This window comes from Giraffa tippelskirchi, chromosome 3 (genome assembly GCF_054371585.1).
Source record: "Giraffa tippelskirchi isolate mGirTip1 chromosome 3, T2T-mGirTip1v1.2.pri, whole genome shotgun sequence".
Taxonomy (NCBI): domain Eukaryota; kingdom Metazoa; phylum Chordata; class Mammalia; order Artiodactyla; family Giraffidae; genus Giraffa; species Giraffa tippelskirchi.
The window spans coordinates 107,521,177-107,535,043 of NC_137277.1; the positions used below are offsets into that span (position 1 = coordinate 107,521,177).

The 13,867-nt window shown below is 36.9% G+C and overlaps 1 protein-coding gene and 1 long non-coding RNA gene across 15 annotated transcripts in view; one reads left to right on the top strand and one right to left on the bottom strand.

Moving 5' to 3' along the window:
- LOC145542949 (uncharacterized) overlaps positions 1-9,139 on the top strand; it is a 79,292-nt gene extending 70,153 nt beyond the window's left edge. Inside the window, exons 5-8 of the long non-coding RNA XR_014080306.1 lie at positions 177-300; positions 3,554-3,604; positions 4,708-4,891; positions 7,679-9,139. This is a non-coding gene — a long non-coding RNA (uncharacterized LOC145542949). The remainder of the gene's footprint in view (positions 1-176; positions 301-3,553; positions 3,605-4,707; positions 4,892-7,678) is intronic.
- The window catches only part of LOC145542948 (uncharacterized), a 564,353-nt gene that overhangs the window by 318,696 nt on the left and 231,790 nt on the right, over positions 1-13,867 (bottom strand). The gene's annotated exons all lie outside the window — the stretch shown is intronic.

Genomic DNA, 13,867 nt, shown 5'->3' on the forward strand with positions numbered 1-13,867 from the left:
AATCTCACACTTTGGTGGTTCTTTGGTTTTGAATTCTATGACTTAGACAAATAACTCAGGTATGAGGATGCTTTTTCTAATTTTATACATAGGCTGTATTTGAAGAGCACTCTGTTGCCAAGATATCTGTGATTGTTGGCAAACGGTCCTCTTTTTACTCACCTTGCCCACACCAGGTGCAGATCTCATTTATGACTCCATCTCTATGTGCAACTCAGAACCAGTTGTGGTTACTTATTTACAGAGACAGTGATTTCATGTATGACCTATGTGCCTCTTGAGATCAGGAATTTAGCCACGGTAAGTGTGTTAAAGAAGCCAAACTATACACTGCTAGTCTGAGTCCAGAACAAAGGTCTTTCTCATATGACCCCCAACTATATATTCAATTCACCAAGGCATTTCGGGCTGGTAACACTAACAAGTGAATTCCAGGTTAGTCTCACATTCCTCTCTGCAAATACTTTTCCAAACTTCTTTACACTTCTCAAACTGCAAATCTACTCATCTTTCTACTTCCTCCCCCAAAGTCACCTTACTTTTAATTCACAGAGAATAGAGCCATGAGGCAGGAACTCCCCCTGCTTCCCAACCACAGACTTACATGTGCACATTTCTCCTCCTTCCTCTGATTAATCAAAGGGCAATCCTTTCAGCTAAAGTCTAAATTCCCTCTCCTCAGGAATTTTGCAGTATTAATGATCCCTTCAAATCATTTACCTTCTATTTTTCTCTATGAATCAGTCGCATGAAAAAGTAATATTAGTCAGGTATCTCCTCTCTCAAAAAAATTAATAAAAATAAAATAAAACCACACATTTAATCATGTCCCTAATTCCCACCTTTCCAACAGCCAGACACTTGTCATAATCATCAGAAAAATACTGAAAACATAAATAATAATTCATAAACTCATCAAAAAATGAACACTCATGAACTCACTACCAGGTGAAGGACTAAACTCTGCCAGTTCCCAGGAGACCCTCTCTGAATTCATCCCCTTTTCCTATACTTACTCTCTTTTCTCTGCCCAAATGTGACCTCTATCATGACTTAAAATATTGTAGAGGTTTTTTAAGTTTATCATACAAATACCTTTATTATTATTATTTCTCAACATTACATTTTAAAATGCATTGATGTTGATGTATTGATTCATTTATTTTCATTGCTTATAATTTTTGAGGTATGAATGAGTTCCGTGATTTTTAACAAAATAAATAGGTATCCATCACCACACAAAAAATATAGAACATTTCCAACACCCTGAAAAGCTTTCTCATGTCCCTTCATAGCCAATTCCCCCCTCTACCCACAGACCGGAGCAAACATTGATCTACTGCCATTATAATTTTGTCTTTTCTAGAATTTTACAGAAACAAAATCATATAATATATTGTCTTTTATGTCTGCCTTATTTCACCCAGCATAATGCTTTTTATATTCATCTAACACTGTCAATGCCAAAGAATGCTCAAACTACTACACAATTGCACTCATCTCACATGCTAGTAAAGTAATGCTCAAAATTCCACAAGCCAGGCTTCAGCAATACGTGAACCGTGAACTTCCAGATGTTCAAGCTGGTTTTAGAAAAGGCAGAGGAACCAGAGATCAAATTGCCAACATCCGCTGGATCATTGAAAAAGCAAGAGAGTTCCAGAAAAACATCTATTTCTGCTTTATTGACTATGCCAAAGCCTTTGACTGTGTGGATCACAAGAAACTGTGGAAAATTCTGAAAGAGATGGGATACCAGACCACCTGACCTGCTTCTTGAGAAACCTGTATGCAGGTCAAGAAGCAACAGTTAGAACTGGACATGGGACAACAGACTGGTTCCAAATAGGTAAAGGAGTACATCAAGGCTGTATATTGTCACCCTGCTTATTTAACTTATATGCACAGTTCATCATGAGAAATGCTGGGCTGGAGGAAGCACAAGCTGGAATCAAGATTGCGGCGAGAAATATCAATAACCTCAGATATGCAGATGAACCACCCTTATGGCAAAAAGTGAAGAATAACTAAAGAGCCTCTTGATGAAAGTTAAAGAGGAGAGTGAAAAAGTTGGCTTAAAGCTCAACATTCAGAAAACTAAGATCATGGCATCTGGTCCCATCACTTCATGGGAAATAGATAGGGGAACAGTGGAAACAGTGTCAGACTTTATTTTTCTGGGCTCCAAAATCACTGCAGATGGTGACTGCAGCCATGAAATTAAAGGAGGCTTACTCCTTGGAAGGAAAACTATGACCAACCTAGACAGCATATTAAAAAGCAGAGACATTACTTTGCCAACAAAGGTCCATCGAGTCAAGGATATGGTTTTTCCAGCGGTCATATGTAGATGTGAGAGTTGGACTGTGAAGAAAGCTGAGTGCCGAAGAATTGATGCTTTTGAACTGTGGTGTTGGAGAAGACTTTTGAGAGTCCCTTGGACTGCAAGGAGATCCAACCAGTCCATCCTAAAGGAGATCAGTCCTGGTTGTTCATTGGAAGGACTGATGTTGAAGTGGAAACTCCAATACTTTGGCCACCTCATGTGAAGAGTTGACTCATTGGAAAAGACCCTGATGCTGAGAAGGATTGGGGGCAGGAGGAGAAGGGGACAACAGAGGATGAGATGGCTGGATGGCATCACTGACTGGATGGACATGGGTTTGGGTGGACTCAGGGAGTTGGTGATGGACAGGGAGACCTGGCATGCTGCAATTCATGCGGTCGCAAAGAGTCGGACACGACTGAGCGACTGAACTAAACTGAACCTGAAATTAATTTCTGTGTACAGTGTGAGATAGGGGTTAACTATTTTTCCTTTTTTTCTTTCTATTTGTGTATTTATTTGGAAAAATATCTAGATAAACTAATATCGCTTTTTGAAAAGCTTATCCTTCCCCATCAGGCTATACATCACACATCATAAATTAAGTGTCCATATATACCTTGTTCTTTCTGGACTTCATGCTGAATCTTCTTATACATAAACATTATGTGTCCTTCCCTCTTGTAAGTTTCCTTAAGTTTCTCTCAATAATATATAAATATACATATGCACATATGTGTCGGGAATCTATTATATTAATTTGAATATAATAATTATGAATATAATAAAACTCATATAATTGCATAGTAATTCATATTAATTAATCTTTCATAAGTTAAAATTACTAGGTAACTGAGTTGACTATCGAAAAGTTATTTAATTTCTTTTGGAGTTTCTTGCTGTTATATGGAAATAATTCATTTTTATACATTGACTTTTATACATCAACCTTGCTAACTAAATTCATTTATCATTCCAATAATTCATGTGTAGATATTTTGGGTTTCTTAATTATGCAGCCAGATCAAACACAAATAACAGTATGCTTAACTTATGCTCTAAATACTATATACTTTATCTCTTTTTATTAGCTTATTATATTGCCATTACTTTGTTGAATAGAAGTTGTATGCCTATCTGAGAGAAAGCTTACAACATTTCACCATTAAGTACTTTGTAAACATTATTTATTAGACTAATGAATTTTTTTTTCTATTCTTGATACAGTAAAGAATTAGTCATTTTGAACCACAAATGGATGCTGAATTCTATCAAATGGTATGTTGGAGTGTCTACTGAGATGAATATATATCATTTCTCTTCTTTATTGTGTTAATTTGATGGATAGCAATGACTGACTCTTGAATATTAAATCACCCTTGCATTACTGGAATAAGTCTAAATTGCTTGTGATATATTACACTTTTCATATGCTGCAGGATTTGCTTCATGAGTCAGACTGCCTTATTTTTGTTCTTTTCTCTAATATCTTTGTTAGGTTTTGGAACCAGGGTTATGTTAGCTTCATCATATAAGTTGGGAAGACATTCTTTTTCTATGGAAAAGTCTGTGTAAGATTGATATTATTTCTCCCTTAAATATTTGGTAGAACTCATGAGTGAAGCCAACTAAACCTATAACTTCCTTTGGGGGCGTAATTTTAATTACAAAATGAATATACTTAATGGTTAACAACAATTCAATCAGTTATTTCCTCTTGATTAAACTTTGGTTAAGTTTTTTTTTTCCCCTAGAAATTTCTACATTTCATCTGAAGTTTGCTGATAATACTCCCTTACCGTGGTTTTAATGTTTATAGGATTTATAGTGACGTCTCCACTTATGTCTGTTATTGTTCATTTTTGCCTTCTTTCATTTGTCTTCCTCAATAGCATGAGGCATTTACAATTTTATAACCTTTTAAAAGAACAATATTTTCAGTTTTCTCAATGGTAGGTTTGTTCTATATTTTATTAGTTTCTTGTTTTATCTATTTTTCCCTTCATCTTGCTCTCTTTTGATTAAATTTGCTATTGTCTCTCTATAGTCTTGTTCCAAATATTTGAGGAGAAAAGGAAAGATATACCCATCAAATGTAGAGTTCCAAAGAATAGCAAAGAGAGATAAGAAAGCCTTTTTAAGTGAACAATGCAAAGAAATAGAGGAAAACAATAGAATGGGAAAGACAAGAAATCTCTTTAAGAAAATTAGAGATACCAAGGGAATATTTCATGCAAAGATGGTTACAATAAAGTATAGAAGGGGTATGAACTTAACAGAAGCAGAAAATATTAGAAAGAGGTGGCAAGAATATACAGAAGAACTATACAAAAAAGATTTTAATGATTCAGATAACCATGATGGTGTGATCCCTCACCTAGAGCCAGACATCCTGGAGTATGAATTCAAGTGGCCCTTAGGAAGCATCACTACAAACAAAGCTAGTGAAGGTGATGGACTTCCACCTGAGCTATTTCAAATCCTAAAAGTTGATGCTGTGAAAGTGCTTCACTCAATATGCCAGCAAATCTGGAAAACTCAGCACTGGCCACAGGACTGGAAAAGGTCAGTTTTCATTCCAATCCCAAAGAAGGGCAATGCCAAAGAATGTTCAAACTACCACACAATTGCACTCATTTCACATGCTAGCAAAGTAATGCTCAAAATTCTCCAAGCCAGGCTTCAACAGTAAGTGAAATGAGAACTTCCAGATGTTCAAGCTGGATTTAGAAAAGGCAGAGGAACCAGAGATCAAATTGCCAACATTCATTGGATCATTGAAAAACTAAGAGAGTTCCAGGAAAACACCTACTTCTGTTTCATTGACAATGCCAAAGCCTTTGACTGTGTGGATCACAACAAACTGTGGAAAATTCTGAAAGAGATGGGAATACCAGACTATCTCACCTGACTCCTGAGAAACCTGTATGCAGGTCAAAAAGCAACAGTTAGAACAGAACGTGGAATAACAGACTGGTTCCAAATTGGGAAAGGAGTGCATCAAGGCTGCATACTGTCACCCTGCTTATTTAACTTATATGCAGAGTACATCATGTGGAATGCCAGGCTGGATGAAGCACAGTCTAGAGTCAAGATTGCTGGGAGAAATATCATCAACCTCAGCTATGCAGATGATACCACTCTAATGGTAGAAAATGAAGAGAAACTAAAGAGCCTGTTGATGAGGGTGAAAGAGGAGAGTGAAAAAGCTGGCTTAAAACTCAACATTCAAGAAACTAAGATCATGATCATGGCATCCAGTCCCATTACTTTATGTCAAACAGTGGGGAAACAAAGACAACAGTGACAGACTATTTTCTTGGGCTCCAAAATCACTGCAGATGGTGACTGCAGACATGAAATTAAAAGGCCCTTGCTCCTTGGAAGAAAAGCTATGACCAACCTAGACAGCACATTAAAAATCAGAGACATTAATTTGCCAACAAAGGTCCATCTAGTCCAATCTATGGTTTTTCCAGTAGACATATATGGATGTGAGAGTTGGAACATAAAGAATGCTGAACGCCGAAAAATTAATCTTTTTGAGCTGTGGTGTTGGAAAAGACTCTTGAGATTCCCTTAGACTGTAAGGAGGTTAAACTAGTCAATCCTAAAGGAAATCAATCCTGAATATTCATTAGAAGGACTGATGCTGAAACTGAAGCTCGAATACTTTGGTCACCTGAAAATAGGAGCCAACTTATTAGAAAAGATCCTGATGCTGGGAAAGATTGAAGGCAGGAGGAGAAGGAGATGACAGAAGACGAGTTGGTTGGATAGCATCACTGACTCAACGGACATGACTTTGAGCAAGCTCTGCGAGATGGTGAAGGACAGAGAAACCGTCATGCTGCAGTCCATGGGGTTGCAAAGAGTCGGACAAGATTGAGCTACTGAACAACAACAACAAATATTTCAAAGTGCTACGTATTTAAAACTTGCAAGTCACAAGTAGTTATTGACTGAAATATACTACTTAGGAAAATTTTATCTTTAAAATAATAATATTGGGTTGGCCAAAACATTCATTTGGGTTTTCTTTAATTTTACAGAACCAAATATTTTAGAATATTTATAAATCTGTCAGTTTTATATGACTGAAATTTAATAAAATATAAAGATGCCTAAATTAAAATATCATTGCATGTGTTTGGGTATGTGTTGGAATAGATAAAAAATAAAATAAGGTCTATATCATAATTATTATACACTTCCCTCTTGGCTCAGATCGTAAAGCATCTGCCTACAATGCAGGAGACCCAGGTTCGATCCCTGGGTTGGGAAGATCTCCTGGAGAAGGAAATGGCAACCCACTCCAGTATTCTTGCCTGGAAAATTCCATGGACGGAGGAGTCTATTAGGCTCAAGTCCATGGGGTCACAAAGAGTCGGACACGACTGAGCAACTTCAGCATCAGCATAATTATTATACATTTTCCAGAAAAATTAATTTTTACTTCTTTTCAGTACAATCATTAATTATATTGATATAATTAAGAACTTTACATAATTTATTTTCTACTCACAAATTTAAAGTTTTTATTGAAATATTATAGTTCTTAGGTGATTTTAAATTAATTTCAATTTGGAGAATTACTCTACTGAGACTAAGGCAACTGGAATTATTAATTGTCAAGTTTAACCAAGAATTTTATATACACATACATATATGTGTGTATATATATCATCTTCGAGTACTGCAATGGAGTTATATTCAACAGTTACTATTGCAGCAAAAGACATTAAATGTCATAATGTAAACATTATCACATAATTTGCAGAGTAAACTCAAGCTTCTTCCATCTTTTGCCCTATCTAGGCTTTCACCAGATTGGGTGATGCTCAACCACACTGGGGAAGGTCACCTACTTTACTCAATCCACCAATTCAAATGGTAATCTCTTGCTGAAACATTCTTACAGACAAACCCAGAAACAGTGTTTAACTAGCTATCTGGACATCCCACAGCCCAATCAAGTTGACACACAAAATTAAGGATCATACTCTTATTGCACACATTCCTGGGGAACAGTTGCTCAAACACCCTGCCTCACTATTCAAGAAATTGAAGCATTCTCTAAATCAATTAGGCTTCCTGTTTTGACCCTTTAAATCTTGATTTGTAGGATGCAAATTGTACATGGGGAGGGGTGGAGAGTGGGCCTGATTCACCCAGGCAATGATATTTGGAAATGACTTTACAGGGATCAGTTCATATTATTTACATGAATACTTACAGTCATTTACTTCATGTTCTCCTAATAATGGTTTTTGTTGCTTGAAATAAAAAACAAACCACCAAACAGTAACAACAGTACTTATTCACAAATTAAAACTATTCTTCAATGTACAGTGTTCCTTTAAACCGTCAGACTACATCAAAGAAAGAGAATCTGTTTAATGATGACATAAGTTGAAAACTCCTCTACCACATCACCGTTTAATGGACATGAATTTGAGCAAACTCTGAGAAACAGTGCAGGACAGTGGAGCCTGGAGTGCTGTAGTCCATGGGGACACAAGGAATCAGACACGACTTAGCGACTGAACAACAACAGCTGCATCTTTATTTCCTTTTCTGGCAAGAACAAAAAGGTGAGGCCTCAAACTTAGAATTTACCACAAGCAATAGTATATACTGCTAGAATTTAATGGAATTGTTATTATATTTCCTTTTATACTTCTTTCTGTCTATATCAGGTATTAATGGTTCTCCATTTATGATATGTCAAATAAAATTGCTTTAAAGAAATTCAAATAAAAAGATTAAATAAAAATACTGAGCAGTTTGAAGGGTGATATGGAAAAAATCAAGGACATGTTTTGAGAGTGACTGAAGCATCACTACTAACAAAGCTAATGGAGGTGATGGAATTCCAGTTGAGCTATTTCAAATCCTCAAAGATGATGCTGTGAAAGTGCTGCACTCAATACGCCAGCAAATTTGGAAAACTCAGCAGTGGCCACAGGACTGGAAAAGGTCAGTTTTCACCCCAATCCCAAAGAAAGGCAATGCCAAAGAATGCTCAAACTACCGCACAATTGCACTCATCTCACATGCTAGTAAAGTAATGCTCAAAATTCTCCAAGCCAGGCTTCAGCAATACGTGAACCGTGAACTTCCAGATGTTCAAGCTGGTTTTAGAAAAGGCAGAGGAACCAGAGATCAAATTGCCAACATCCGCTGGATCATCGAAAAAGCAAGAGAGTTCCAGAAAAACATCTATTTCTGCTTTATTGACTATGCCAAAGCCTTTGACTGTGTGGATCACAAGAAACTGTGGAAAATTCTGAAAGAGATGGGAATACCAGACCACCTGACCTGCTTCTTGAGAAACCTGTATGCAGGTCAGGAAGCAACAGTTAGAACTGGACATGAACAACAGACTGGTTCCAAATAGGTAAAGGAGTACATCAAGGCTGTATATTGTCACCCTGCTTATTTAACTTATATGCACAGTACATCATGAGAAATGCTGGGCTGGAGGAAGCACAAGCTGGAATCAAGATTGCGGCGAGAAATATCAATAACCTCAGATATGCAGATGACACCACCCTTATGGCAAAAAGTGAAGAACTAAAGAGCCTCTTGAGGAAGGTGAAACAGAAGAGTGAAAAAGTTGGCTTAAAGTTCAACATTCAGAAAACTAAGATCATGGCATCCAGTCCCATCACTTCATGGCAAATAGATAGGGAAACCATGGAAACAGTGTCAGACTTTATTTTTCTGGGCTCCAAAATCACTGCAGATGGTGACTGCAGCCATGAAATTAAAGGAGGCTTACTCCTTGGAAGGAAAATTATGACCAACCTAGACAGCATATTAAAAAGCAGAGACATTACTTTGCCGACAAAGGTCCATTGAGTCAAGGCTATGATTTTTCCAGTGGTCACGTGTGGATGTGAGAGTTGGACTGTGAAGAAAGCTGAGTGCCGAAGAATTGATACTTTTGAACTGTGTTGGAGAAGACTCTTGAGAGTCCCTTGGACTGCAAGGAGATCCAACCAGTCCATCCTAAAGGAGATCAGTCCTGGTTGTTCATTGGAAGGACTGATGTTGAAGCGGAAACTCCAATACTTTGGCCACCTCATGCGAAGAGTTGACTCATTGCGAAAGACCCTGATGCTGGGAAGGATTAGGGGCAGGAGGAGAAGGGGATGACAGAGGATGAGATGGCTGGATGGCATCACTGCCTTGATGGACGTGAGTTTGGGTAAACTCCAGGAGTTGGTGATGGACAGAGAGGCCTGGCGTGCTGCGATTCATGCGGTTGCCACGAGTCGGACATGACTGAGCAACTGAACTGAACTGAACTGAAGTTGGGAAACACAGCCCAACTGAAGGGATCTGGGCAACGGCCAGTTCAGTGGTTAGTCTAACCTACTCTTTATTATACTCCTATGACTAACTCTCCCTACTTTCCAAATTTCCCTTCAAAAAATCTCAGCTTCTTTTATTAAAGCTTGTGCCTTACTTTCATAAATTGCTTTCCTGATTTATCTGCTTTGGAGTTCTGTTTGACTTTGTCTAAGTTCTACGCATATCAAAGGCTGACTCTGTATATAACATAGCAAATTCTGCTATAGAATTGTTAAAAGCCCAGACCCTTCAAAAGTCACCCCTAAAAAGCAGACCCTTCTAAGGCAGTTTATTTTTAACGTATAAATTAGTCAGAGAAAAAATGACTTTTTAAGTGTTTTGTGTGCACAAGGCCACCCTACAATGCTAGATGAATCCCATCGTCCAGAAATAGCTTAGCTGCATCCTGGTCATTGTGAAACTCTCAAGCTTCATTTTAAGACAGGCACCTGGCTTTGAATGCACAGAAATTTTTGAAATGCAAGTGACTGCAGCCTTTATTTTTCCCAGTTAGAAAAAGTTCTTCTGAAAGTGGCTCTTCTTTATATTCCTTGTATACAGTTTCTCCACATTCCTTCTACTCCCTCCCCACTTTTTTTTTTCTATGTTTTTTATTGGATCTTAAGTTCCTTATAGTCCTTCTGTTTTTCATTTGTGATGATGAAATCAATAATTAGACTAGGATGTGAATCCAAATAAAGCTGTCTTCTTTTTAAAACTGAGAATAAAACCAACACTTTGTTTTCATTCCTATTCCCCAGCAGTCTTTAATTGCATTTCATCAGTGAAATTTTATCAGAATATTCAGTGCTGATAACATGGCCAATCTTATTTTCAAAGTCAGGGCTTTTCATCTGGGCTGTGCTTGGCACTGCACTCTGCCTGATTTGGATTTTATTTAACCGATTTGGCTTCAACTGACACTGAGAGGCAAAGAAAAACAGCAATCAGCCTGCCATGAATTTGCCATGGGATCACATGCTGCTGCAGAAACAACCATATAAATGTGCTGAAGGAAGACAAATTCATAGCAGGCAGATTACAGTATGGTCCCCATACACTATGGGCTTCCCTGGGAAAGGAAGCCTGAAGCAGGAGCATAGAATGAGGAAGGTGCCAGAGAGGAGTATATGCATTCTTCCTGAGATAATCCTCTTAAAAAAGCAGGACCCACTGGCCTTGTATCACCAAAGGAAGGAAGGCACTGTGACAAGGGAAACACAGTACTGAGCTAGGAGGCATGAAGACTGGATCTGAGACCAAGTTGTGCCACTGAATACATTGTGTGGTTTAGAGTAAGGCAGGCAACACCCCTGAATCTTAGTTTCCTTTTCTCCAAATGGGAATAACAACTATGGCCATGAATAATTCTTAGCACATCGTGAAGATCAAATATAAAAATGTTTATGAGAATTGCCTTATGAAATATAAAACTTAACAAGAATATAAAATGGTCTAATTAATCATATCTTCAAGTTATTATTAATAATAATATTAACAGTAAACACCTTGCTCCTGAGTTGAGAAGTAGCAGTTAGTATTTAAGCAGTAGAAATATAAAGATAAATTTATATGGCATTTAAATCTCAGAGGATCTTTTTGCACTTTTGTTTTCAAATAGGGTTTCTTCATGATGGATCATTATTTTGAGAGTTTCTCAGGGGAAAAAAAATATTATCCACGGGAAAGATTGCCCAGGAGTAAGCTGATTTTAACATGCAAAATGGCTGTTTTTATGTATGGTTATAAAGACTCTTTAGTTCCTTCTCTAGATGTTCACTGAATATTCCTCTTCCCAGAGATCCATTTACTTTCTGCATTTTAATAACAGTGCAGTTTTCTGAACAGTTTTACGATACCAGAAGTGTTAAGTACAAAATCAATAGAGGCACTTACGAAATCTAGACATGGATACTAATAAAACAGGAGAATAAACAAGCAAGCTTAAAACAATAGGATATATACTATTCCCCAAAGGTTGTTGAACACTTAGTCCATAGGGCAGGTACAAAAAGAACCAGACAATAAAAGAAAAGAAAACAAAACAAAATCATCTGTATAGAATACACTAGGTTAGAGTGTTAGGAAACAGTCATGAGATGAACCACAATAATGCAGTACCGGTTTTTAAGTTACTTAAAAATTAAGTTGATGTTCAACTCTTATAACATGGGGTGTGTATGTGTGTGTGTGTGTGTGTGTGAGAGAGAGAGAGAGAGAGAGAGAGATGGTTGTATTCCATCTTTAGTGAGGCATGAATTTTTGCTTGTTTTTTATGTCAGTCATAGTAATATTATGGTCTGGCTAATTTTAAAACACCAGAAAAAGTGAAAGTGCTAGTTGCTCAGTCGTGTCTGACCGTTTGCAACCCCATGGACTGTAGCCAACCAGACTCCTCCGTCCATGGAGTTCTCTAGGCAAGAATACTGGAGTGGGTAGCCATTCCCTTCTCCAGGGGATCTTTCTGACCCAGGGATCAAACCCAGGTCTCCTGCATTGCAGGCAGATTCTTTAAAACAGATAAATACCCAAAAGAACAGATCTCTAAAACCATATGATTATTCATAAGCAGTATTTGCTTCAACTATTTTTATATAATAATACAGTTATACCACCTTTCTTTAATTACTGAGTCCACCCTTTCACAGTCAAACTTTCTGTATCTTAATGTTTTTAAAATACCCCTTGTAAACAAGTTTTGGCTTAAAAAAACAAAAATCTAGTCAGGTAATTTTTGTTTTATAATTGGAGCATTTAACCCACTTCATTTAATATAATTATTGATAAATGTGTGTAGTTTTTTAACTTTACACTTTGAAATAATTATAGATTCATAAGATGTTGTAAAGATAGTAAAGAAAGGATTCTTGTACACTACATTCAGTTTATACTTTATATAATTAAACTATAATATCCAAACCAGGAACTTTATACTGTATATTGTGTGTACACAATATATAGTTTTATCACCTGTATAGGTTTATGTAACCAGTTGCAAACAAAACAGAACTGTCCCATCAACACAAAGGTTTCCTTCTTGCTACTCCTTTACAGTCACAGCCACCCTAAACCATGGCAAACACTAATTTACTTTCCATCTTTATGAATTTGTAATTTTGAGAATGTCATATAAGTGGAATCATGTAGTGTGTAACCCTTCTGAGATCTTTTTTCAACAAGCATTAATCCCCTTGATTCATGCAAATTATTACATGTATCAATAGTTTCTTCTTTTATTGCTGAGTAGGACTCCATGGTATGAATGTATCAAGTTTGTTTAACCACTTACCTATCAAAGGATATTTTGGTTTTACCCAGTTTTTGGCTATCACAAACGAAACTGCTATGCACAATCATATGTAGATTTTTGTGTGGAAATATGCTTTCATTTCTCTGAGACAAATACCCAGCAATGCAATTGATAACAGGTATGGTACATGCATGCTTAATTTTTTAAAAACTGCCAAACAATCTCTCAAAGTGGCTGTAACATATTACATTCTCATGTATGATATCTGTTTCTCAACATACTTGCCAGTATTTGATGCTGTCATTTTTTTTATTTTTGCAATTCTAATAGGTATGTAGTGATGTCTCATCTTCATCCTTATTTGCACGTTCCTAATGTCCAGTCATGTTGAACATCTTTTCATATGCTTACTTGCTATTCATATATCCTCTTGGTGAAAACGCCTCTTCATATCTTTTGCCCATTTTCTAACTGGATTGTTTTACAGTTGAGTTTCCAGAGTTCACCTGTATTCTAGATGAGTTCTTTGTAAGATACATGGTTTGCAAATATTTCTTCCCAGTCAGTAGCTTGTCTTTTCATCTTCATGTTGTCTTTTGCATAGCAAAAGTTTTTAATTATGATGAAAGGTAATTGATTTTTGCCTTTTTTCTTTTATGGATCTTTAGGTGTCATGTCTAAGAACTCTTCCCAATGCCCTATCTCCTAAATATTTTATCCTATGTTAACTTCTACCCTCTATATAGTTTTTTCTAAATTAGTTTATTTATCTGTTTTTTAACTTTACAATATTGTATTGGTTTTGCCATATGTTGACATGAATTGACCATGGGTGTACATGTGTTCTCCTTCCAGAGCCCCCCTCCCACCTCCCTCCCCATACCATCCCTCCAGGTCATCCCGGTGCACAGCCCTGAGCACCCTGTATCATG